At 52.7% G+C, this 25399-nt stretch overlaps 2 long non-coding RNA genes across 2 annotated transcripts; one reads left to right on the forward strand and one right to left on the reverse strand.

Annotated features, from left to right (window-relative positions):
• The first annotated feature begins 377 nt into the window (after positions 1-377).
• On the forward strand, positions 378-7225 carry LOC116560638. Its single transcript, XR_004273062.1, has 3 exons — positions 378-599; positions 1497-1612; positions 6703-7225. It is a non-coding gene; the product is annotated as an uncharacterized LOC116560638 (long non-coding RNA).
• On the reverse strand, positions 6185-25154 carry LOC116560631. The gene is made up of 4 exons (XR_004273059.1): positions 25142-25154; positions 22582-22585; positions 17842-17847; positions 6185-7075 (listed from the first exon to the last, which is right to left on the reverse strand). It is a non-coding gene; the product is annotated as an uncharacterized LOC116560631 (long non-coding RNA).
• Between the last annotated feature and the right edge of the window lie 245 nt (positions 25155-25399).

Below are 25399 nucleotides of genomic sequence, written 5' to 3' on the forward strand. Positions count from 1 at the left end.
TGTTGATCTGCTCCTCGCCTGAGTCTCTCAAGCCGGCAACCGGGAAGCTCTGCAATACCAGAGGGGGCCGCTAGGGAGTGCTCGCCCACAGCCAGGCTCCAGAAAGGCAGGAGCCGGCCGAGCCGCGAAGACCGGAAGGCAATCGATCAGAGTCGCCCTGGCAACCGGGCTGAGCCCGAGACAGACAGCACGTCGATAATGAAATCATCGTTAAATGACTTCAAGCCCTAATTAATAATCCAGGCCAACCGAGGCCATGCCTGACTGGGGTCGGAGGAGGGGGTGTCATTGCTGGGGGAGCACTGGAAGCTTCTGGACAATTAATCAATTAATCCACTCACTCAATAATTGGCTCCTTTGTCCTCTGCCATGCCCCCTCCCCCACCTCATCCACCTCTGACTGTGGAGAGGGGAAGAAGAGATGTGGGGCTAATAGTTTCCAAGGGCCACAATGCCTCCCTCTCCCCTCCTTTTCTTTCCACACATGCGTTTCTTGAGCCAGTTCACAAAAGCTTCCCTAAGTCAGGACTTGCCTGCGCTCTTCCACAGGACCTACCAAAAAGTGAATATTTCAGGACCTGGAGTCCCCGGATATCCAGGTACCTCCCCAGATCTCCTGCTCCCTACCTCACTTCCTCCCATCGAATCCCCCCTCCCCAATACACACACGCACACACACACACACACACACACACACCACACACTCACTCACTCACTCACTCACTGACCCACAGCCCACTCTGAGGAAGGAGCACTAAACAGTGAGCCATGAGAGTTAGCTAAATCCCAGCCACACTTACATACATAACTTTGGCCAGGTAACCTGCCCTCTCCAAGGCCTCCATTTCCTCATCTGAAACCTGAAGGAGGCCAGGTGTGGTGGCTCATGTCTGTGAGCCCAGCACTTTGGGAGGCAGAGGCAGGAGGATCGCTTGAGCCCAGGAGTTCGAGACCCAGCCTGGGCAACATAGCAAGACCCTCATCTCCATTTAAAATAAAATAAAACCTCAAGGGATCCAACTGATTTCCAAGGTTCCTTCCTGTGGCATCATCTATTATTACAATAATTGGACCTGAATCATTTCCCACACCTCTCTACTCCGTTCCCTTACTTTGGGGAGGTAAGAGGGAGATTGTAAGGAGTGCCGGGTTCTCATTTATCAGGTGTTCCATCCCCAAAGAACTCACCACAACAGCCAGAAAAGGGGATGATAGAAGAGCGTATGGAGGGAAGGCTCCCCAGCCCATCCCCCTTCTGGCCCGTCCTTCTGGCCCTTGCCACCCACCTTGCTTATTGCTCTCCACAACCCCTAGCAGGAAATGAAAAGGGTACAGGAAATTGCACTTTAAATCCCCTAGCTCCTGGCTCCCTCCACCAAGCCAGGGAGCTGGGGGCAGGCTAACTTCACAGACCAGGCTTTCTCTGTTTGTAATTAGTAAGACACTCAGGAGCGGGGGGCGGGTCCCTGCAAAGAGAGCCTCTTTCTCCAAAACAGCTAATCAGGTTCTCCAAAAAAGTGATGCTGGGGAAAGCATATGGGGTTTGGAGAGAAGGAAGAACCAGAGGATCCTGGGCAAGATAAAGACGGCCCGTGAGACGTGGACTGGATAGGTAGGTGGTAGCCTCATTTCTGAGAGAGGTGATTTATAGCGCCACCTGTAGCCAGGAGAAATGGTGTGCAGCCAAAGGTGGGGATGGGCAGGGAGCCTTCGGAGGGTAGCCTGCGGTGGGGAGCCTCCAGAGACGCCCTGCAGAGAGGACCAGGGAGCAAAACCCACCAGGTCCATCCCACCCCTGTGGACACTTAGGAGGTTAATAAAGTTCAGAATGTTCAGGGCTTACGTGTAATTAAAGCCAGGAGCTGGGTCATTCCATTTCTTCAAGTTCCACCCTTTGCCTTCCCCTCCCCGACAGACATGCATCTTTTACAAAAGACACTGAACCAGATCCTGGACTTTAGATAATACCTCCACTAAAGGGGTGGGCTTACTGTCAGCAAAAGAAATGTAGAATAGACTTTAGAAAGGATTTCCTTAGAGTTAGGGTGGGTAAATTCTAGAGCAAATGAAATGATATAGAATCTTCAATAACACATTTCCTGACACACATACACACACACACACCCCAAACAAGAAAAGGAAGGCCCTCCCTAGACTGCTATTCTTTTTCTGGGGGATTGGCTTCCAGGTGATGTGTCCCACATCATGGGGAAAACAGTCTCTCTAAACATTAGGAAAATAACTCCCATCCCACCCTTCTCTCCAGGAGGAAGATGATTGTTTCCCTCCCCAGAGCTTGGCAAAGGCCCTGCTCAGGGATCGCACAGCCTGTGGGTAAGAGCCCTGCACACGGCCTGGTGGCTTCTCCCCTAAGTCCTCCCTCTGCTGTTTTACCTTAACCGTTCTGCACCTCAGGGTCCATTCTTTGGACCCAGTCTATGAACCCAGTCCTGGAGAGAGGGAAGAAGTGCAAAGGCAGGAGAGGACAGGGTCCTGCTCTCTGGGATGTGATAAGGAAGGCACAGAAGACAAGAAACCGAAGCGGAGAAAAAAAATGTGGCATAAAGACAGGAGAGTGTAAGCAGACCCTTTTAATGCTGAAACATAGGCAAAGGAGAGTGAAAGTATGAAGCAAGATCAGAGGGAAGCAAATGCCGCCAGCTTGGAGAGAGTGCAGAGGGGTTGGGAGGAGGAAGGCCGAAGTCCTTAGCAGGTATGAAGAGAATAAGCTGGGAAGATATCAAAGAGGAGGAGGATTTTTAAAGCCTAATAAACTTAGACTCAACTGTACACATTTCTTTTTGCATAAATCTCATTTTATTCTCAATAACAAGCCACAGGAGCAAGTATTAGTGTTGTCATTTTATAGATAATAAAATTAAGACACAGAGAGGTTAAGTAACTTGCCTCAGGTCACAGAGCTGGTAAGTAGCCAGGAATCAAGTTGCTGCATTCTGATGCCAACTCCTGTAGGTTCTGCCCTGGGAAGCAGCCAGTTTCAGGGCCTGATTGCCTAGGGAGACATTAACCCCTATCTCCCCTACCCAAAGCAAAAGACCTGCTTCCTCATGCCCTTTTGGGCCTGTTCTGCTCAGGAGATCTCGATCAAGCTGGTTATCTCGTGTAGGCCTCATCTGTGAAATGGGGAAGTACTATTGAACCCTTTGAAGGCGAGAGTCTAGACTAGATAATTTATTGAAGATTTTTTAGCTTTAAAATGAATAATTCAATCCATGAAAGGAGTGAATAAAGGAGACAGCCAGGAAAGAGGCCTCAAGCTTTCCATCCTCCCATTACCCATCCCCCCCCCCCACCTACAGCTCCTCTCTCTCTATTTGGGAACCTCCGGAGGCCTCTTCCCCACATTTCATAGCCTGAGCAGCTGTCTCCACCTAGCCATGGTTCACTAGCCCATGAAATCCAGACTCATTCATCCTCACACCCGCGAGGACATATCAGAGCCCAGGAAGTCAGCCTGGCTTCCTAGCATCTTGCCTACCCAGCCCAGGGTCACCATAGAGCTACAACAGTGCGATATTTTACGTTGCTGTCCGATACCTCTATCACCACTGCCACCCTATCACAGGTGTCTTAAGGACACCTCCGCCCAGGCTCTCTGCTGCAGCCCAGCAAACCTGTCCCCCAAAGCCCTGCTTCCTCCACCCCTCTGCCTCCTCAATACACATTCCCCAACACACACACACACACACACACACACACACACACACACACGCACGCACCTATGCATTCCTTCCCCATCTGCCTCTGAGGTTCACATTGGCAACCCCTTACCCTAAGATAGTGTACTTCTTAGGGTACACTTAGAGGCGGGTGGATCACGAGGTCAAGAGATCGAGACCATCCTGGTCAACATGGTGAAACCCCGTCTCTACTAAAAATACAAAAAATTAGCTGGGCATGGTGGTGCGTGCCTGTAATCCCAGCTACTCAGGAGGCTGAGGCAGGAGAATTGCCTGAACCCAGGAGGCGGAGGTTGCGGTGAGCCGAGATCGCGCCATTGCACTCCAGCCTGGGTAACATGAGTGAAACTCTGTCTCAAAAAAAAAAAAAAAAGAGGTAATCTAACCTGCTAACGCCATCCTACTTCTCAGCTTTCTAGGACTGGGGCCAGAAAGTCACTGAGCTCTAACTTGCTAGTCTTCTTCTTTCTGTTTTGCTGCTCCCTGCTAACCAAATGAATACTATTCTCCCCATCCTCTAGGAGCCCTCCTAGAATTCCTTCAGATCTCCCTCCATCCTTTCTTATTTGGTCATTCCCAGTTTCCCCAGTGCCAGAGCCACAGGGCTTGGTCCAGTTGCTCCTGACCAACTCAACTCATAAGCCTTTGTGGAGTGCGTGCTCAGAGCTCCATGCCTCTTGGTTGATCTTGAGGACCACCCTCATCTTATCATTAGCCTAGGAGCTCCCGCAGGGCAGAACCTGTGCTCTCCCTCTGGATCCTCCCTCGGTACCCAGCACCATGGGCAGCACGCACAGGGGAAAGTGTGCAACTCACCAATTCTGCTCCTTACGAGTCAGGGGGGAACTAGGGAAATAAACTCAAGCAGGGATAGAATTCCAGGCCCACACTTTTCACCTTTCCTTTAGAAACCTCAAAGGACGTGTGTGTGTGTGTGTGTGTGTGTGTGTGTGTGTGTGTGTGTGTGTGATATGTATAGAGGAGAGAGGAGTATGACAGTATGAGGTTCTAGGAGTCTGGTTCCTGCCTTGATGCAGGAGTCCTGGGGCAGCTGGACTCCCAAATCCACTGCAGCCGCCAAGAGGACACAGCCCTGTGACGCTGCAGCCCTGAGAGAGCAGCCATGCTGCCGAGGCAGGACTCATGCAGGTGGGAGACCCTGTAGGTTTGAATTTGCTGAGTCCAGTGTGCCAATCCACATGGCTTCCTTTGTTCTGTGGTTCAGTCCAATCCCGGTCCTCCCCCTTGTACCCACTCAGCAGTACTTCCTGCAATCAGAGCCTACCGCATGTACTAGGTTGAACCCTTTGGAATTTCTGACATTCAGTTGTTTGGGGCCTATGAAATCTGTAACTGTGGTTCTTCTCTCCTCAAAACATTTAAAGAAAACTCCAGGGTAGTGAGAGGAGCAGATTGCGGCAAGGCAGAAGGGAAGAGCTAATATTGACTGAGTATGTCCCATGTACCAAGCATGTTACATTATCACAGTGCTAATTCTCACAACATGAAGCCCCTAAAATGATTTCCCACATTTTACAGCTGAGCAAGCTCAGGTTAAGAGGCTACATGCTGAGGCCCAGGAATGGGATTCAAACTCAGCCACAGCCCCAGAGCCACCTACAACCAGGTACAACCAGGGAACTCCTGGCAGAGACAGGTGGTGGGTGGTGTTGGGTGTGGGGAGGGGGCAGCAAGCAGTGTCTACAGCTTCGCAAAAAGAGAGAGAAAGAAACAAGACAAGCTCGACTTTGCCGGCTGGGTCGGTCCAGAAGAGCCCCAATTAGTAGGGTGCAAGAGCAATGCTCAGGGTCGCACCTGAAACCCAAAGGTAGAAGGCCCAAAGGAAGAACCCAGGCAGGAAGAGACACAGGACGGGTAGGGGCCTGGAAGGCAGCGGCGGGCAGAGAGGAGCCCGGCTGCAGAGTCTACCACGCTCGGCATCCGAGGCAGGCGGCACCGGGCGGAGAAAGTCCAGGAGAAAGTATGACAACCGTGGGAAGCGGGGGGGGGAGGGAGAGACCCTGTGGAAGAGAGACGGAGACTGCGGCAAAAAGTGGAAAGGAGGGTTACAGGCACCGAGGGGGAGCTGGAGTCAGCCGCAAGGAGAGGGAGCGGGGGAGGAAAAGAGGCGGGAGAGAGACCCTAAAAAGCAAGCTAGACGCTCCAGCCGGCCGCTCTGGTGTGGGGAGCGAGCTTCATCTCAAGGACACTGAAAAAGGCAGATGGATGGTGCAGAAATGCGGGCGCCGCGGCCCCGGACGGGCGGGCACCGGCCCGCTGCCCTCGCCCCTGGACGCGCCGGCTCCGCACCCTGCAGGCCTGGAGCGCACCCCCACCCCAACCCCACTCCCGGCCCCAGCCCGTGCTCGGCGCTGGCATGAAATTGGCTGCAGCCGTAATGAGTCCGCGCCGCGCGGAGGAGGCTGAGGGCCCGCCAGGGAGCCCTGCGCGCCTCGTTTAGCTTGTTTATTGTTCAGGCCTAATTAAAACGTTCCACCGCGCTGCGTTTACATCCGCCCCCCGCTAATGAATTCTCGGCCGCCGGGCGATTTCGGAAACTGCCGCGGGCCGGAAGGGGGGTGGGAGGCGACCGGGCTGGGGAAGGAGTGAAGGAGAGGACACCCACGCACACCCCCTTCCATGGCCAAAGGAGCCATTAGGTATCTGGCTATTGGCTCCGAGGTCCGAATGAGCGCCCCCAGCCCCAGCGCCCCCAACTCCTGCAGGCGCTGGGAGATGCGGAAGGCCGCGCAGCAGGGCTCAGAGGAGGGGCGGCGGGAGGGAGGTCAGCAGCGAGTGTATGTGTGTCCTGTGCGTGCGGAGGCCTGTGGGCCAGGAGGGTATTGCGAGTGGGCGCACCTGCTCCGTGAAGCGTGTCCGCGGAGCAGCCTGTGTGCCCCGGCGGGGGTGTGTGTGTGTGTGTGTGTCCCCGTCCGTCCGTCTGTCCCCCGCAGGGGGAGTCTGCGCGGGGCGTACAATGTTCTTGTTTCTCCCACCATAGCTGTTTGCCGTTTTGCTGTTTTCCTCCTTGTCACGACCTCAGCGAGGGCAGATGGAGCCAGTGGAGGGAGAGAGACAGACGGCAATGCTTGGGTAGCCAGAGCTCCCTACCGGCCCCACTCTTCCTGCAGACACAAGCACACACACACACACACACACACACACACACGCAAAACACACACGCTGCCCTTCGCCGCACGAAGCCAAATAAAATACACAAAAAGCAACTGAGCTACCATCGCACATGACCACATGGAAACACACAAATGAACAAACGCACTCAGGCAGAGTCACATGCCAATCACACACAGATGGGAAGACAAGGGCCTGGGGCGCAAAGCCACATGGCACAAAGCCACCTGGATGTACATGCCCTACACACGAACACAGAAAACACATGCACACTTGAGTACACACCTACCCAGACAAGTGTGCGCACACACACTCACAGTCTACCTGACACATGTCAGTGCATCCTCAGTGGGCCCCAGTTTCTCTCATAGCAATTCAGATCACGCAGCCTGCCATCAAAACCTGCCCCCTTCCATTCCCCTTTGGGCTGGTTCCTGAATCCAGCTCGTCACTCCAGGCCAGCAAAGCTGTCCCCAGCCTTACTTATGGTTTGCTTACCTGCCTCAGCACCATTAGCCAGAGGCACTCCTGCTCTTCTCCTAATCTAGTCCATGCCCTGTTGGGTTTCTCTTTCCACGCCCCTCCTCCCAGCGGCCTTCCCTGATGAACTAACTGGCTTGGATTCTGAATTTGCCCTAGTCATTTGCACTTGTTGATCTCTGCTGTGGTGAATGTCAGAGAGGTAACTTTGCACCTGTAAACATAATGTTGGCAGGGAGGACTGTAAGATCCCCAAGGGCAGGACCACTGTGACCAAATATTTCCATCGGATGCCAGGCCTCATCCCTCCAGTGCGAGGCTGCAAACGCTCCTGGGAACACGACTGCCCAGTTTTGACAGACGCAAAAATGAAATTGGCCCTCAAGCTGCCACTAGAAGATCTCCTTCTGTCATATCCTGCAAGGTTCCCCTTCAGGGTGGCCTTTCAGAGGCACTTTGGGGGAGGGCACACCTCCTCTGTGTCTTCCCATTTCCACCTTCCTTTTAACTGGAAATACTGCTCCCCAGCTGGGGAATCACCTGATTCTCCAGCCTTGATTCCTAACACTTAGCTGTTTTCAGAAATTAGATCTACCCCTAAAGGATACAAATTTGCCTCGGGTGCAGTTGCTCAGAGCTGTACTGCAAGCTCTAAAGGTGATCCCCAAAGAGAAATTGCAGGAATGACCCAGGCAACTGCAGCAGCGGCTGAACCCTGCTATGTTAACGAAGACGGCCTGCATCGAACACGTTCTTTGTACTTAAAGAAAATAACAAGGACATCCTAAAAAAAAAAAAGAAAGAAAGAAAAAGAAAAACTCATTGACCGACTGCCTCCCCAGCTCACTGCAGGGTTGTTTGATCAGGTAAACATGATGCTGGGTGGATTCCAGCCCAGCAGCTCTGGGTAGATAGGTGCCCTGCCTGCTTTCTCTCCCCGTCTCCCCTTAGTCCGCCTGCCTCTCAGGAGCCCCCTCTCTCCATGCCCCCTCACCTTCCTGCAGTTACAGGCACTGCTCCCTGTCCTTTATACACACCCCCACACACTTCTTGCCTCCATCTTATTTCTTGCCTCGCATTTCTTTCTCTGTCTTTCTCCGACTGTCCTCCGCCAATTTCTCTACTCCCTTTTTCAGTATTGCTTCCTCTCCCTCTGATCTCTGCTGGGGCTCTGCCGTTCTTTTTCTTTCTCAGTCTTTCTCTAACTTCCATCTTTCTCTTGTTCTCTCCCCCACACCCCACCATAACTGCTGCAAGTGGTCCATGCAGAGGGAGGGTGTGTGGCTGTCTGGTTCAGCACCAGGCAACTCCGGCATTTTGAAGAGCTTGGGATTGCGGTGTTCCTGCTCACCCACATGCAACACACACGTATGGGCCTCCCCTCTCCCCTGAGTCCCAGGCCCTGGAAGGCCAGCGGAGCCCTCAACCCAGCATCCCCATCTCACCCTCTGCAACCTCTACCTGACCCTTCCTACTGCCTCCCCTCCCCACCCTCACTCTCATTTCCTCTCTCCTTGGAAACCCATCTTCTCCCTCCCTTTCTCTGCCTCCATCCGTCTACTGATACACTTCTGGTATATTCTCAGCCCTGGCCCTGGGTCAGTGTGTCTTTGGCAAGGGGTACATGGCTTTCAGTTTCTCCCTGGGCCTGGGTCCCTCTCTGTCAGTGTCTGTGGCTGACTCTGCTGTGGTTGGTTTCTGGATGGCTCTGTCCCTGTGTGAATCTCCAATCTTTCCGTCTGCTCTCTGGATGCTCCTGTGTATCTCCGGTCTCTAGCTCTGCCTCTCCTCTGTCTTTCCCTTTCCACGCGGCAGTGTCTCTGCTCACTTTGTCTCTCTTCATCTCCAGAGTGCTGGGACCCAATCTGCCTCATTGGTCCCACTCTGTTCACCTTGGTTTGAATTTACTGGGTCTTTCTGTCCCTGTCTGTGTGTCCATCTCCCCACTTCTCTGCCTCTTCGCCTGCTCCGCAGTGATGGGAATGGAGTGGGGGGGGGGGCTGGCGCGGAGGGCTTGGAGAGGGAAGGGGGCGGGCGGCCCTTTGTGTGGAAGATTGACGGCCGCGCGGTGCAGCCTCCGCAGCGCTGATTAGGATGCAGCTCGGGCTCCGACTGCAGCATTCTCCTCCTCACCGAACATTCTCCACACTCCAAATTGAGGTCCCCTCCCTGCCTGCTTCCCTGGCCTCTCAGGATAATATGGCTTACCCCTGCCCCCAACCCAGTTCCCCTGCTGGGAGCCACCGGAAATTCTGGGAGGGCACCCAAGGGCCCCCTCTCCCACCCAGTTACCTCCATGTCTTGTACATTCTGAGAGAAGGAATGAGCAGAGGTGGGAAGCCGACTGGAGAAGCTTCACTGGAAGGGGGCGTGGGAAGGTGAGAAACTGCTGGGGGGCGTTGTGTCCGCATTCCCAGCCCAGCAGCACCTTGACCCCTCAGCCGCACACGCAGCAACAAGTGCAGGGAGGAGATGTGCAGGTGTCAACACACAGGAAGGGGCAGGAAATACGTGGCGTGCCTCTTTTATCCCCTCGTAACACCTATAGACCTGCCCTGTACATAGTAAGTCCTCAGTAAAATGGTCAGCCCCTGTTTTATCAGTTCTCCCAAAATCAGTGCCTACATCAGGGAACTCAATTCCTTTAAATATGCCTCCTGACCCATCCCAGCGGCAACTCAGTATCTGGCCCCTGGACAATATCCCGGCCACACCTTCCAAGCACCCCAGTGATCATGAGATCTCAGCTCCAAATCCCAGTCATTCCAGCCGAGGCTACTCCACCATCTGCCTTCTGTCCCTGCCCTTTCCTCTTCCTCTTCCTCTTCCTCTTCCTCTCCCTCCCTTGCCCACCCCTATGCAGCTTGGCCCACTGGGTTTCTCCCCCAAAGACAGGCAATCACTAATGAGCGTTGAGTGCAGGGAGGGGAGGGCCAAGGGCAGCCTGGTGGATGGGAGGGGATTCCAGAGCTAGCAAATAACGAGCCGTGTCAGCATCTGTCAAATATGCCATCTCCCTCCATCATCCCTGCCTCCTGCCTCCTGGCTCCTGCCAATTCATCTCCCTGCCGACACTGACGGACTGCGCTCAGGTGCAACTGCCAAGAAGCCCAGACGCACAATGCCTGGTCTGCTCCACGAATGTCACCAGGCCCTGATTTTAAAACAGCCACCCTAGGAATACAGGGTTGTAGATGAAACCCAAAGAGGAAGAAGAGAAATTGCCCTCTGTTCAATTTCAGCCCCCTGTGCCAAAACCAGAAGTTAAAACTCCAGGCAAAGGTGGAGAGTGTTAAATCTCCGGAAGACCTTCCCTGCTTTGAAGAGGCTGTCCATGCCTCCAACACTAGGGAAACTGATGGGGGAAAGCTGCGGTTAGAAACCCAAGATCGCTACTTGTAATATAAGTAATTTCCACCAGGGGGCGAGGAACGCGGCTCTGCGGAGGAGCAGAATCTTTTCAACAGCGACCTGCGAAGGGCTCAGCGGCCACAGGAGGGCGGCAGAGAACAGAGCTCCCTACAGATCCAGACGTGGGCCCTGGATGCTGTCTGGAATCCACGCAAGGCCAAACTGGGCTGCCCCAGGCTGGGGGCATCTTCAGTTCGAGCAAGAGCCCATGAATTTCTGAACTCAGGAATCCTTGCATCCCTTCTCAAGCTCTCTAGTCCCTGAAATGCCATCACCCTCCCCAGCCTCCCTTCAATTTCTCATTCTCCTAGCGCTGGGGCTGCTGGCACAGAAGGAGCCTGTAGCTTTTCCTTCCTGGTAGAGCAGATGACAGCCACTCTCCTCCGTGACATTCCCTAGGGTCCCAGCTGATAACTGGAGCCAGAACTAGAACCCATGACTTCTTGGTTCTCAGCACAGGGGTTTTCCCATTCTGTCAGCTGCAGCTCCTGAAATAAAGCCATGCCCAACAGGCCACAACCAGACATCATCTCAAATCCGTGGCTTAAACAATCCATGCCAAAGCTACACTGTTCCGCACGTTTACGTGTGTAACTGGTGCACACAAGACTGTTAACCCCGGACACAGATGTGTGCTGAAGCCGCCTGGCTGTGCACCCCTCATCCTCAGGTACTTGGCCCTCTGTCCCTTCTCTTCCTACTTTCTGAACTGCAAAAGAAGCTTCTCTTCTTTATAATTTGGGCTTTTCATGGTAGTTCCAGAAGCTCCTCAAAGCTGTAGACACAGAAGCCTTTTCCCAGCTCTAGCCTTGGTCCATCCTACCACAGCCCGTTACAGCTGGAGGACAGGCCTGGACATGACCCTCAGCCCTCTCTTCCCAGGCATCCCCTCACCTGGTCCCTTCACTGCTTCTCACCTCTCCCGTCCCTCTGCTGACCAACCTATGCCTCCTCCAGATTCTTGCTGCCACTGGTTCTCCTTTCATCTCAAAAACTGAGCCACCCAGGGAGGTGGGCACAGGAAAGAGAAAGGAAGAAAGGTAGGCAGGATTGGGAAGAAAATCTGCCAGAAGAGGACTCTGCCCCTGCCCACTTTACTCTCAGCTGGTAAGTTCTACTTTGAGTCTGACCTTAGTCCTCTGGCTAGTCCTCACTTTATCTACTCTCCTTGAAGCTCAAGAGCTAGAGGAGCTGAAAGTAAATGATGAGAAATGGAACCGATTGTGTCGGAGGTATATGCGCAAGCTTGTGGGCTGACGGGCTGAGTGAGTGTATACACTCGCGTCACACACCACCCCTTCCCATTCGCCCCCGACACACGTGCTCCATGCCATCCCCAATCTAGGATTCCTCCTATAAAACAAGGGGAGAAAAGCATCCCAACTTCTCAAACACCTTATTCTAACTTTCACCCTCCAGGGGAAACCTAAAAAGACAACACCCTCCCCGTCTCTTTCCCCCCTCCCCATGTCCTTGCCCACTGTGGTTTTTGAGATTTCTCCTTAAACCCTGTGGGGTGCAGCCCCTACACCCCTTCCCCAGAATCCAGGAGGCACTAGAGCCTCCTCCCTGCAAAGGACTGAGACAAACGCCAATCACGTCGGGGCCTCTCACAGTGCCCATTCTGCTATGAATTCCCAAGGTCAAAACCATTCTGGTGTTATTAAAAACATAAATGTTGCATACCAGGCAGCGGGGGGAAAAATTATAAGGCAGCCAGACGAGAGGGAGACGGAGGGGCCAGTAATTGTCTTCGTCTTCCCAGAGTCAAGCTCCACAGGGCTGGAGCCGCACACAGAACATTGCTTTTTAATTTAACTCAGTAAGGTCAGCGGCAGCAAATGAGGCAGTGGAGGAATGGCACCTCAGAGGGAGGGCGCCAGGGCCTGCAGAGCCAGGGCTCCTGGCCAAGATCTCCAAGAAGTGCCAAAGGAAGCAGAGGGAGGATTCGGTGACCCTTGGCTCACCGGAGAAGGGAGCTGGACAGAGAGGGAGATATAGGAGCTCCAAGAATCATTATAAGAGCTTCTGAGGGCCTGGGATTTAAGTGGAAAGAAAGAAAAAGGCTTCAGAGGGACTCTAAGTGAGACAAGAAGGCTGATAGAGACAAATACCCTCGTCTTCACTCTCCACAGTACCCATTCTACAGAGGAGGATAACAAGGCTCATGGTTGGAACTCAGAGGTTCCCTTCCCCCAGCACCTGTGAATCCTGGAGCCCAAGCAGAGAGAATTCTCCAGGGAGGTAGACCACTCCGTTGCATCCCCTTCTTCTCCAAGGATCCAAGGGGGCAGGGGCAAGGAAGATGGCAGGAGAAACTGAGGCAGAGCTGCCTTCCCTTGGAACCTTCCTCATCTTCCCCACTTTCTTAGGGTGCCAGCTTCCCATCTGCAGCTCTGATAGCTGTATGGTGGCTCTCAGCATTTCCAGTGCTATCGGAAGGATTGGAGTTAGACCAGAGAAGGGACTTTCCAGATCAGCATCTTGGTTATAGGAACAAGCCAGGATGGGGTAGAAAGGCTAAGGAACCTGGGGTTTTCTAAATAGGACTGATGAACTTAGCATGATGGGATTAAGGTGGGAGACTCGCTGACCGGGGATGGAGAGCAGCTGCAGAAAGCCGTGCAGGAGTCACAGGCAGTGGCATCCAAATACACTTTGGGACTTACTGGAACTTCCGCGGATCAGACCTCAGCTCCTCCTGCTTCAGTTTCAGACTGTTTCCCTTTTAGGGTTTTGGTTTTTGTTTTCGTTTTGTTTCTGTTTTAGGAAAGGAAGATTAGAACAATAGGTTTGGGACTGAAGGCCAGAGTTTCAATTCCGTCCCCATCCATAAGTGTCCTTGCTACTTCACAGGTTTCTACTTCCCTGTCAAGCAGGAATAGGAAGACCCTAATGGCAATTTGGAAATCTGAGGTTTGCTACCCTCATAATGTACACCCCTGCGATCATCTCCTCCCTTTCCGGAAGGTCCCCCTCTCAGCGCTGGGACCCCAACCCTGCAGTTCTCCGTATCTGCCACAAGGTGGCGGCCAAAGCATCGATTGATCCAGAGCTAAACCTGGCGCCTCACTAGAGCCAGGACCCTGGCCTCCACCCAGCCTCCACTCACCCCCTCCCCACCTGGGGGCTGCCCACCCCGAGGGTCCCAGGAAAGGAGAAACTTTCTGGAAGGACTCCAGCTCTTCAGGCAAATGCGCTGGGTGAGAATTGGGTGGGAGAAGGAAAGGAAATGTGCAAGAGAAACCTGACGAACACTAACGGGGAGGGCTTCCGTCGGGGAGCGGGCAGTCAGGTGTGGTGAGAACCCCAAGATGAGAATCTGAGAATCACGGAGGGGCCGCCGGCCACTGCCCCACCACACCCAGCATCCCAGGGGCTCCAGCGCAGCAGCCTAGAGCTGTTCACATGGCAGGGGCAACCAGAGCAGGAGGAGTGCGGGCGGCGGGGGGTGGCGACACCAGAGTAAGCCGCCGAGATCTGGTCAGGGAAAGGGTCTGCACCACCTCCCGCTCCTCAGTATGAGACCGTGAGACGCAACGGGACTCCATTACCCCTGCCATTCCCAGAAAACATCAAACGGGGAAGGGCTCTGGCCACCCCCCCTGCAGTACTGATTCTCCTGGTTCATGAAGAGAGGTCTTGGGAGACAGGAAAGAAGAAAGGAGGCAGATTCCTAGAGAAGAGAAGACAGCCCTGCTCACAGGGAGGCGCCAGTACATGGGGATCAGGAAAGAGAATGGGAAGAGGCCTGCAAGCACCTGGGCAGTGGTTTTGGAAGAAAAAGTTGGGGATTCTGAACCAGGATGATCCGTCAAGGAGGGCTTCCCAGAGGAGGACAGTATGGGGCAATCTTGTAAAAGGCTGAGAGGCTGGTCTGGAAAAAGAAGAAAAAGAAGAGAGAAGATGGTTCAGGCTGAAGACAGACTGTGCATAGACAGAGCGTATGAAGACAAACTGGGGTCAGGGGTCAGGGGATAACTGAATACCTGGATGGCTGCTCAGGTGGCGCTTACAGACCACGCCACCCTGCAGCGGGAGAATGGGGAGTTGAAGGAACAGGCATGGTTCGTATGAGGCAATGAGGCCTCAAGACCCAGCTGGCATGGCTGGCAGCACCTGGGCCTAGCTGAATATTCCTCCCTCCCCCCACCGCCAGATAGCCAGGAGAATAGGAACAGAATCTAGGATCCTCCAAATAGGGTACAAGAAGGACTCCTAGACCAGAAGTCAGGCGTCTGGGCTTTTCAGAAGCAGCCACCGCAGAGCAGGAGACACTGGGTGAGTCTTCCCACCTCTGAGGACTCTGGCAGCTGTCTCTACAGGCTGGAACCGATGCTCTCTGAACTCCCTTTCTGAGACTGTCCTGTTGATGACTGCCTTCCTTCCAAAGACTGGTGTGACTCATCTGTGACCTGCCAGGCTTTAGTCTTCCTTCTCTCAGTGTCCCTATACTCCAGACACACTCCCTCATCCAGAAGAAATTACTCCACTGCTGTGGTGGGGGGATGGAGGTGCAAGGCCCCAATTTCACAAACTTAGCCTGGGCCTATTGGGCATCAAACATGACAAGAGGATCTGAAGTTAGACTCAAGAAAGAACTTCCCAGCACAAGTGGCCTGAAAACCTCAGCTTGGGTGAAATACAGTAAGAATATGTATCAGTGGCCTCCAAGAGACCAGGAAATTGTTTTGGACCTCTGAATAGTGCCAATGAGAGAGAGACATTTTGACTGGTTATGGTCCTCCTAGTTAGAAGGTCACACATAAAGACTTCTGGGAATTCTACCACCCTGAAGTGGAGTGGGGTGAATCTAGAGTTAGGAATTGAAGGCTGGTTGGAAGCTACTCGCCAAAACCTGTAGTGGGTGGCAGGGGAGAGAAGTGAGTAGGCCTGAATTCTGCACAGTCTGGGCACCCTCCCATCCCGGCCCCACCTCTTCATCACCCTCCCAGGTCACAGCAGAGCCTCTGAGCACTTCCAATTTCAAGTCCCGAGTGAAGGCCTCAGGTCCTAGTCTCCATCTCAGACCCGGGACCCTAATGCTATCCCCTGTTCCTGGAAGGGTAAAAGCACCCACTGCTCAGGCTCCCCAACCCCCCACATCCAAGTAGAAACAGCCTTCTCCTGGCCTGCCACCTCAGCACCACCACATACCACATCCTGGAACCTGCTAGAGATTTGTGTAAATCAAAGATATCTTCAGCTGAGTCTTCCAGCTCCCCAAGGCACACCACATGCACACATACACATATGCACACATTTGCCTGCACACATGCAGATACACACAGTTGCATACTCATACATGCATCATACCTGCACACACATACCCTCAAAATACACGCATATGCACACACCCCCATATCACTTGCACTCTCACATGCAACATACACAGACTCATAAACTCACCCACATCTACAGACACACATCACATGCAAACTTGCACATGCTCACTCATCAAACACACTGTTCACACTCATGCGCACACCACTTCTATTCCTTTCTGCTGACTAAGGATAAAGAGCTCAGGCTTCTAGATTCTAGAGATTTAGAATGCCCAACGGAATGCATGTAAACCCACAGGAAATAGCCCAAACTGGAACTTCTATACCATTTCCTTTTCCCTGCCTCCAGACTCTCTCCGACTCTGGTCCAGATCATGGAAATGGAGCCTGCAAAGATAACTCATTTGTCCATCAGCAAACATCTTTGAATACCTGCCACCTCTGTGCAGGAAGCTGAGGCAGACACATAAAAGCATAAGACCTCCTGCCCCCTAGTGTAGTGGAAAGAGCAAGAGCTCATGAGACAAGGACCTGAGTTCAAATCCTGTCTTTGTCTCAACAAGCTGTGTTACTGTGGGCACATTACATAACCTCTCTGAGACTCAGTTTCATCACCTGTAAGATGAGGTTAATAAAACTCACCCAGTAATGCTGTGAGGATTAAAAGGCAGGGAAAACCTCCAACAGCAATGTGCCCACCCATGAAAAGGGACTCCATTCTCTTCCCTAGCCCCTGCGGTGGAGGTGGGGGCAGAGCGGCTCCCCAACACCCTCCCTGTCCTGCCGGTCGCTGAAACAGAAACCCAGTCTCCTTCAGCCTCGGACCCCACAGGTGCGCACACCTCGGGAAACTTAATCTCGGACTTGGGCAGCTCAGATCTGACTCCCCCGCCCCCGCCCCCGCCCCCGCCCTCGCCCTCGGCCCCCGCCCCTCCTGGTCCATCATGCCTCTCGCCCGTTTGCAGGTCGCGTTTTCCGTAATAACCTTTAATGCGGCTGGCCACGGCCCAAATGTTCGCGATGGAGCGCTGGGCCCTGCGCATCAGATGGACGATGAAGTGTTAATCATCCCCCAGGGAGCCGTCCCGCGGAAAGTCGTCATTAATTTCTCTGAATTACACCAATTCCGAGACATTCTTTATGGACAGACAGTGCGGGAGACAGTTATATGACAGGACTTGCTGTGCTAAGCAGATGTGGGAGAGATTGCGTCGCCCCATGAATACTAAACAATCGCTCCGAAGAAACCCCACTAGCTCCTGCGCTCAGAGCTGGGACTTGGCTTAGCCTACCCCCCACCCTGATGGGCACACCCCTGCAGGTGCCTAGGGCTGGGGGAGGAGGGCTGGTGCCCATCCCTGCTGCATAGGTGGCCTTCTCAGCTCCCCTCCGGAGTCAGGCCTTGGCCTAAGAGCAAGAAGTGGCTCTGGGGCTCTCATCCTCACCTTCCTGGGACCCTGCAAGGACCCACAAACACCCTTGCCTTCCCTGCCACAGCCTTTGCTCCCTGCATTCCTTCCAGGGCCTGAACTGCTTCTGAACGTCTTGCTGTCTCCCCTCTCTCCGACTCTCATCCTCCTCCAGCTCATCGCCCAGAGCTCATCGCTCACTACCTGCCCGTTTCTGAGTCTCCATCCTGGTTCTCCCACCTCCCCATCCTGCCCCGCCTCCGTCCCTCCGCCCCCCTCTTCCTGCCCACCTCCCACTCTGCTCACTTCCCCAGCCCTGACCACCTTCCGCACTACCTAGGTTGCCTGCCTGCCTCCCCAGACAACCCCGCCTGACAGTGGGCATCACTTTCCCATTCCCTCCCTCGCTCCAACCTGCCGCACCCTACACTTTGCCCCATTTCAAGTCATCTCTCCTACATCTGCTTTCACACCTCGCTCACCCTGCAGAATCTAGCCTGGGAGGGACAAGGTTCAGAGCAGAGTGAAAGGAAGGTGTACCCCTTTTCTCTCTCCTCCTGCCCTCTGCCTGCCCTCCTCTCTTCTTTCTGGGATACTGGGACGGGAGTGAACGAGAGCTAGTGAAACCACCCCACCAGCAGAGTGGTGGGCTCCAGGGAGCCGGGGTGTGGGGGGAAGGAAGAGGGTGTCCGGGGAAACCCTGCCCAGGCGAGGAGTCCCACCTGGGGGAAGCCCCGCCCACCATGGCGAGCCCCGCCTCCCCTGAGTGGCCTGGGAGGCCCCGCCCGGCCCGCAGCTCGGCCCCGCCCCAAGGCCGAAGGGTCCTGAGCTCTGCAGCCCGGGGACCTCGGGAGAGCCAGCTTTCTCCGTCATCCCAGGCCACTGTCCCTCAGGGGAGGACAGAAGCAAGTGCACACTGTTCCTGTCAGGCCGTCCCTCCGCCCCCGCCGGAGGGAGGACCCCCTGAGCGCCTTGCGCGGGTCTGGGGGAGAGGAAGGAAAGTGTGCCGCCTCTGCGTCTTTCCTCCTCGCAGGTAATTTATGTCTGAGAGCGGAGCAGATGGCGGGTAATTTAGCAATTACCGTGTGCGGGAACGGGACTCGCGCCTCCACATGGAAGCCAAAGATTCCCCGCCGCAGCCTCATCTCGTTTGCTGCCTGCTTTCTCTATTTTGTCTCCCCTTTCCCCGCCACACCTCGCTGAACCCCAAAACTCGGGTGGAGGGGATCTCCTGCTCGGAGTCCCTCCTGCTCGGGGTCCCTTTTCATCCTGACCCGTCTCGATATCAGGCCTAGGTTTTCTGCCTCCGAAAACACGAGGTACAGCCTGTTTGCTCACTGGGCGTCCTTCCTTCCCCCTCTCACCTTCAGCCTTCTTGCTGCTATGAGTGACCATACTGTACTGGAAAGCTGTGGGGTTCTCTCCCAACCTTCTCCCCTACCGCCCCTTCTTCAGGCTTTCCATGGTGTTTTTCCCAAATATCTGGGTTCCAGATCCCGGGTTTCAGAATAGGCTGGACTCCAAAGTTAACCCAGTGGCTAAAGAACCTGGGTGCCTGCATGGCCAGCAAGGGGAAAGCAGTGATTGTCAAGGTGAGAGAAGCCCCAAAGCCCTTTGGAGCTCTGTCCACGCAGTGAGCATGTAATGAGTATGCAATGGCTGACTGAGAAGCTGGCCTTCGTGAGGAGAGGGAAGGCAGAGGGGACAGGAAAAAGGCTGGAGGCATCTAACATGCCTCCTTCCCCTTCCAATCCCTTCCTTTCTGGGTCACCTGGGGAAAGGATGCCGTAAGATAGGCCCTGAGCCTGGAGACCTGCGTAAGCTGCACAGGAGTCGGGGGTGTCCTCCCCTCCCTCTGCCTCCATCCAGCTCAGGACACCGGACACCCACAACCAAGAGGCTGCTGTCTTCAGCCAGGGCCCCTAGATGTCTGACCTTCACTCTGACCCCTAACCCTGCACTGCAGCCTGAACACTCCCATTCCAACAGGACTTTAGGTGACCTCTGGGCTCTGCAGAGCTGGCCTCTCAGGCTTTGAGACACCCTCACCACAAACTCCCCCAGCTCCTCCTCATTCCTCAACACCAGAGGAGCACTAATTAATTAGCGTGTGCAACCAGCCATGGGCACGATCTGGTTACTCACCACAGGGACCCGCTGTTAACATACCAGACCCCTGGGACGCGGGCACACGCCAATTACACAGCTAGCAGCTCGGCTAATCACGGCTCCTGGTGACACTGTGGCTCACAGAGGAATCCCCACTTCCCCCTCCACACCTCCCCCTGCACTCCTGCCTCTGGGAACAGGCGGCTGGAAGGGAGGAGGTGAAGTCTGGGTGGGGTAAAGTTGAAACGCTGGGAAACAGGAAGCCAGCCACTGAGTAGCTGAGGAGAGAGTGGGAATGAAAAGTTAGAAAGAAAAAAGAATTCCCCTACAAATCACTTTAGGCTGTAAACAGCCACTATAGAATTAATGACTGCAGCAAGAGGGAGTGCTGGTTAGACTACAAGAAGGACTTCCTGATGAGGCCATTGCTAGAGTAGACTTGGACCTGACAAAGGACAGTCTTTCTTCCTACAAGAAGCAGCCAAGGGAAGATGGCCTGTGAGGTGGAAGAGGAAGGGCGAGTGGGGAAGTTCCAGGAACTCAGGTATGTGGTGCCATTCTGTCCCTCAGCTGCAGTTCAAGGGTACAGAAAGGAGGCGGCCCCACTGCAGACACAGATAGACGGCTTCCCTCCCACACACGTCCCATTGACTTTGCCATTCTGCTGTCACTCCACAGCTTCTCCGAGATTTAACATATTGACTCTCCGAGCTGCAGAAAATTGAATTTTCTTCATTACAACTGTCTCCCGACAAAAGCAGCTCATAAATTCTCCATCTTTTTCAGGCTTCTCCCCCCTCCCACCCAACATCTCTCCAGGGTATTCACATATTTGCACATGCCATTCACATGGGTGTAAAGGCAAGGCATGACCAGCACGCCCCGCGGACACCCCAATCACCAAGACAGCGTTCGCCCCATCCCTCACTGCCCATGCATAGATCCGGCCTACACGCAGACCCAGCCACTGTCATCAGAAATGAGGGTGCCTGTCTGTCTTCCACAACCAGGGTGGGTCCATGTAGACAGTACTCATGTCCCCCATATAGCAGATTCTCGTCCCATATCAAGGGATGAAAGGTCCCATGACTTAGCCCATGCGTGCACATCCATATTGTACCCCATCAGCAGTCTCACAGACGACACTGTCACCTGGGTCAGAGTCCTGAGGTACAGGTCCACTTCAGTGCTACCTGGGCATAGTTAAAAGTCCCTCCCCACAGTACTGGAATCCCTGCCCACCCTCCCACCTGGGAATATGCCCACAAGTATGAACCCTATGCAAGTCTCTCAAGCTTTCTATAGTCATAGATGTGGAAGGAGGAGAGGAAACATCTCCTAGGACCTAGAGGGAGTCTTCCTTCACACCATAGCAACCGCTCCTGTCTCCTCCCAACACAGCGCCCACCCATATACATGTTAAGCAGCTGTCAACCCACGTCTTCTTCCACGACTACAGCGTAGTACCTCAGCAGCACTCCTTAAGGAACAGACACCTTCCTGCCACCATCAAGGGATGTTGGACTTGGCTTCCCACTCCAGAGTGTGCTCTCCTCCATCTAACTCTCTGCTGCTTAGGCCCCAGGAACAGCACTGGGGGAGGGCAGGGCCTAGTTCTTTTGGCACCTGTGCCAGCCTGGCAGCTGAGGCTGTAATAGATGGGCAAGAGGCCAGGCTGATGGCCAGCACCATGTGGCTTGTGCTCAGGGCCAGATTGGGGCGGGAAGTGGTGGGCTAGGTGCCCAGGCACTCCACCTTCCAAAATGCCACACAATCTGTGAGTGGAGAGAGACAGAAAGAGGGACTCGGATAGACTCAGATGACGACACCCCCTGAGACCAGACTAAGCCCATCTCTGGCCCCTCAACAGCCACTCCCACCCCTACAACTCTGACCCGGGCACAAAGGAAGTCACCACAAACAAGAGAGAGGACAACCAGTTATTTTAGCCCAACCTCACCAACAGGAAAACTAGAGATTGTGGGGGTGCCATCAGAAACAATGATAAGAATGATTCCTCTATTAGCAGAGGGGCTGAGACTTGGGAGGTCTCCATGCATTTTTATGTGAGCCAATTAATATACAAATGTTGTATACAATACAGATGAATATCTATTGCCTTTGCAATTTCAGAACCTGCTCCTCTTGGTACTAATACATGCACGCATGCACACGCGCGCGCGCGCGCACACACACACACACACACACACACACACAGCCTTTATGATTGGCTTGCCTGTTTTTCCCAGCACATAGGTTTCTAAATCATCCTCCATCTTATCACTTAAGAGCAAGTTTGGAACTATACAAAGATGGCCAGGAAGGTTGGGCTCCACAATACAAGCAATGGCTTTCTGGAGACTCAGATGTAACTCAAATCCTATTTGCCCAGAAATAGAACAACCTCCCCCATGCCAACCTTACCTATGCCCACCCCTAAACCTGTTCCTGGCCAGGTGTGGTGGCTTACACCTGTAATACCAGCACTTTGGGAGGCCGAGGCGAGTGGATCATTTGAGGTCAGAAGTTCGAGACCAGGCTGGCCATCATGGTGACACCCTGTCTCTACTAAAAATAACAAAAAAACCAGCTGGATGTGGTGGCACAGACTTGTAATCCCAGCTACTGGGGGAGGCTGAAGCAGGAGAATCACTTGAACCCGGGAGATGGAAGTTTCAGTGAGCCAAGATCATTGCACACCAGCCTGGGTGGCAGTGAGACTCCATCTCAAAAAAATAAAAATGAAAATAAATAAACGTACTCCTTCTGCCAATGTCCCCTCTCAGGGAAGAACTACATCCACTCAAATGCCCAAGCCAGTACCCTGGGATCAACCATGACCCTTCCTTCAGGTTAGGATGGGACATGGAAGCCTGTTGCATATAGCAAGTGACTTAGAGACTTTTTTTTTTCTTTTTTGAGACAGGGTCTCACCTTGTTACCCAGGCTGGAATACAGTGATGCGAACACAGCTCACTGCAGCCTCGACCTCCTGGGCTCAAGCCATCCTCCCACCTCAGCCCCCAAGTAGCTGGGACTACAGGCATACGCCACCATGCTCAGCTAATTTTTTTATGTTTTGTAGAGATGAGGTTTTCTCATGTTGTCCAGGCTGGTCTCGAACTCCTGAGCTCAAGCAATTCTCCCACCTCAGCCTCCCAAAGTCCTGGGATTACAGGCATGAGCCACCATGCCTGACCCCCTTAAGTGATTATTTTAAGCTAAAAGTTTAACTTTTTTAGCGTCACATGTCTTCAGACATCAAAATCATTACTTCAAAAGTCAAAGTGTCCTGTTTCCCTCTTCATTGCCCACATCCTGAATGCTACTTCCTAAACATCTCTGTGTCTATCCAATTTGCTGCGCTCTCTCTGGCAGAAGAGACAGGTCTTAACAAGATAACTGAGCTGCCTCCCTGTTGAGTCCTCAGGCTCCTGGGTTAACCTACCCGCCCCCCCATTCCCATCGCACTGGGAAGGCCAGAGAAGCATAGGGGACAGGCCAAGCCACAGAGCTTCCCCGAGAGAAGTATTTTGAAACTGCCAGAAAGGTGATAGAATTGCAAAGTACATGAAATCAGCTACTCAAATTGTGACCACAACACGCAGCTATTTATTTTGTGACAGGGTAAAAATTTTCAGACTTTTTATCAATAGAATAATAAAAATAAATAAACTCTATAACTGTATGAATAACACTATCTTGAGGGAAATAGAACACCAGATCTCAGTGTCTTAACATGACTAAGCCAGGCGTTCATGACCAATCAGCCTGTGGCCTGATGCCCCACCAACATTTTGGTTGACTGAATTCCAGTCTTTCTTCTGAAGGGGATCTTTGCTTATGTGCGGTTCACAAAGTTGGTGATCTATACATTTCAGTGGAATAAATGTGACTCATAGAGCATGTGGCCAGATTAGAATAAAAGGTCTTCTCATCAGAGGTATCACTTCCCCTAGGACAAGTCTACTGACTCCAGAATGTTGATTCAACCCATGTTGATAGAGCATGGAACAGGCAGGCAATGGCTAGATTCTACCGCCAGTCCCTATTACTTGAGTCCATATGACTGGTTCTCACCAATAGGATATAAGTGGAAGTAATGTGTTACTTCCAGTGAAAGTTTAGAGTGGCTGTGCCTTCTCCACATGCTCGCTCATCCCCATCTGCTGGCAGTGACACCTGGGCAACCTGAAGCCACATATTTCGGATGGCAGTTCCACAGCATGAACAGATCTGGATTCTTGAGTCACCTGACCACAAATGTCCACATTGGACTTATGTGATACATAAATCTTTATCATGTTAAGATGCTGAGACCTGGGGGTTTTATGTTGCAGCTGTTATATCTACTCTAATACACGAATCAAGGTAATGAGGCCAAAATGGCAAGAAATCAGATTTGTAGCACTGTCGCATTTGGACTGTGATGGATGCAGAGGGCACAGGAGAGCATTCCAGAGTCAGGAATTCTTGATTTACATCTCATACTAGGGGCCAGGTATGGTGGCTCACGCCTGTAATCCCAGCACTTTGGGAGGCCGAGGAGGGCGGATCACCTGAGGTCAGGAGTTCAAGACCAGCTTGGCCAACACAGTGAAACCCCGTCTCTACTAAAAATACAAAAATCAGTGAGGCATGGTGGCAGGCTCCTGTAATCCCAGCTACTCAGGAGGCTGAGGCAGGAGAATTGCCTGAACCCTGGAGGCAGAGGTTGCAGTGAGCCAAGATCACGCCACTGCACTCCAGCGTGGGTGACAGAGCCAGAGTCTGTCTCAAAAATAAATAAATTTGATACTAGCTATGTGACTTCGTCAAGTCATTTAATCTTTCTGAACTTTGGTTTTTTCATTGATAAAAATTACATAATAATAATATGACCTGAACACTTTGATAATAGGTGATCTGAACTCTTTCATAGTAGAGTGGGTCAATGGGTGTGCAGAGTGAAGGAGCTGTGACCTGAGTATTGTTGAAAACTCTAAACCATTCTTCCACCCAGCCCTAGGTCAGCCAAGGAACTATGAGGACAAAAAAAAAAAAGGGCCAGAAACCTTAAAGAAAAGCCTCAAATCATCAAACTTTGCGCTAAAATTACATCAATGTTTTTCCTACTTCCCACAGAGTCCACAGTTTGGAAACATTCATAACAACCTACAATATCTGACAGAGCTGCCTCTGTGTGTTTGTAGAACACCCAGCAGCGTGCCTGGCACATGGCAGACACTCAGTACTATTAATAACACTGGCCTTTATCATTTTCTCAGAAAGCATCTTGTTATATAGAAAAGGTATAGGTTGTCTTAGAGACCTTGAGCAAGTTACTCTATTTTTTTTTTTTTTTTTTTTTTTTTTTAGGCAGGTCACACTCTTGTCATCTAGGCTAGAATGCAATGTTGCATTCACAGCTCACTGCAGCTTTGATTTTCCAGGCTCATGTGATTCTCCCACCCCAGCCTCTCTAGCAGCTGGGACTACAGATGCACACCACCACACCTGGCTAATTTTTGTATTTTTAGTAGAAACAGGGTTTTGTCATTGGATTCCAACTCCTGAGCTTAAGCAGTCGCCAGACTTGGCCTCCCAAAATGCTGAGATTACAGACATGGGCCACCGCCCGCACCCAGCCAGCAGGTTAAAGTCTCAGTCTCTTCATCTGTAAAATCTGGATAGCAATTTGCACAGTTATTGTGATGATTCAATGGGTGAAAAGAGCACCTCTCACATAGTAGGCAGTCAACTAGTGGTAGCCCCTCAAGGCATTCCCAGAGTCCAGGGCCGACTTCCACTAAACATTTACTACATGGTGGGCACCAAGCTAGATGAGGCAATACTAGAATTACGACTTTTTTTTTCTTAGATGGAGTCTCGC

The sequence above is a fragment of the Sapajus apella genome, unplaced genomic scaffold (assembly GCF_009761245.1).
Source record: "Sapajus apella isolate SASKATOON/1434 unplaced genomic scaffold, GSC_monkey_1.0 scaffold2, whole genome shotgun sequence".
NCBI lineage: Eukaryota > Metazoa > Chordata > Mammalia > Primates > Cebidae > Sapajus > Sapajus apella.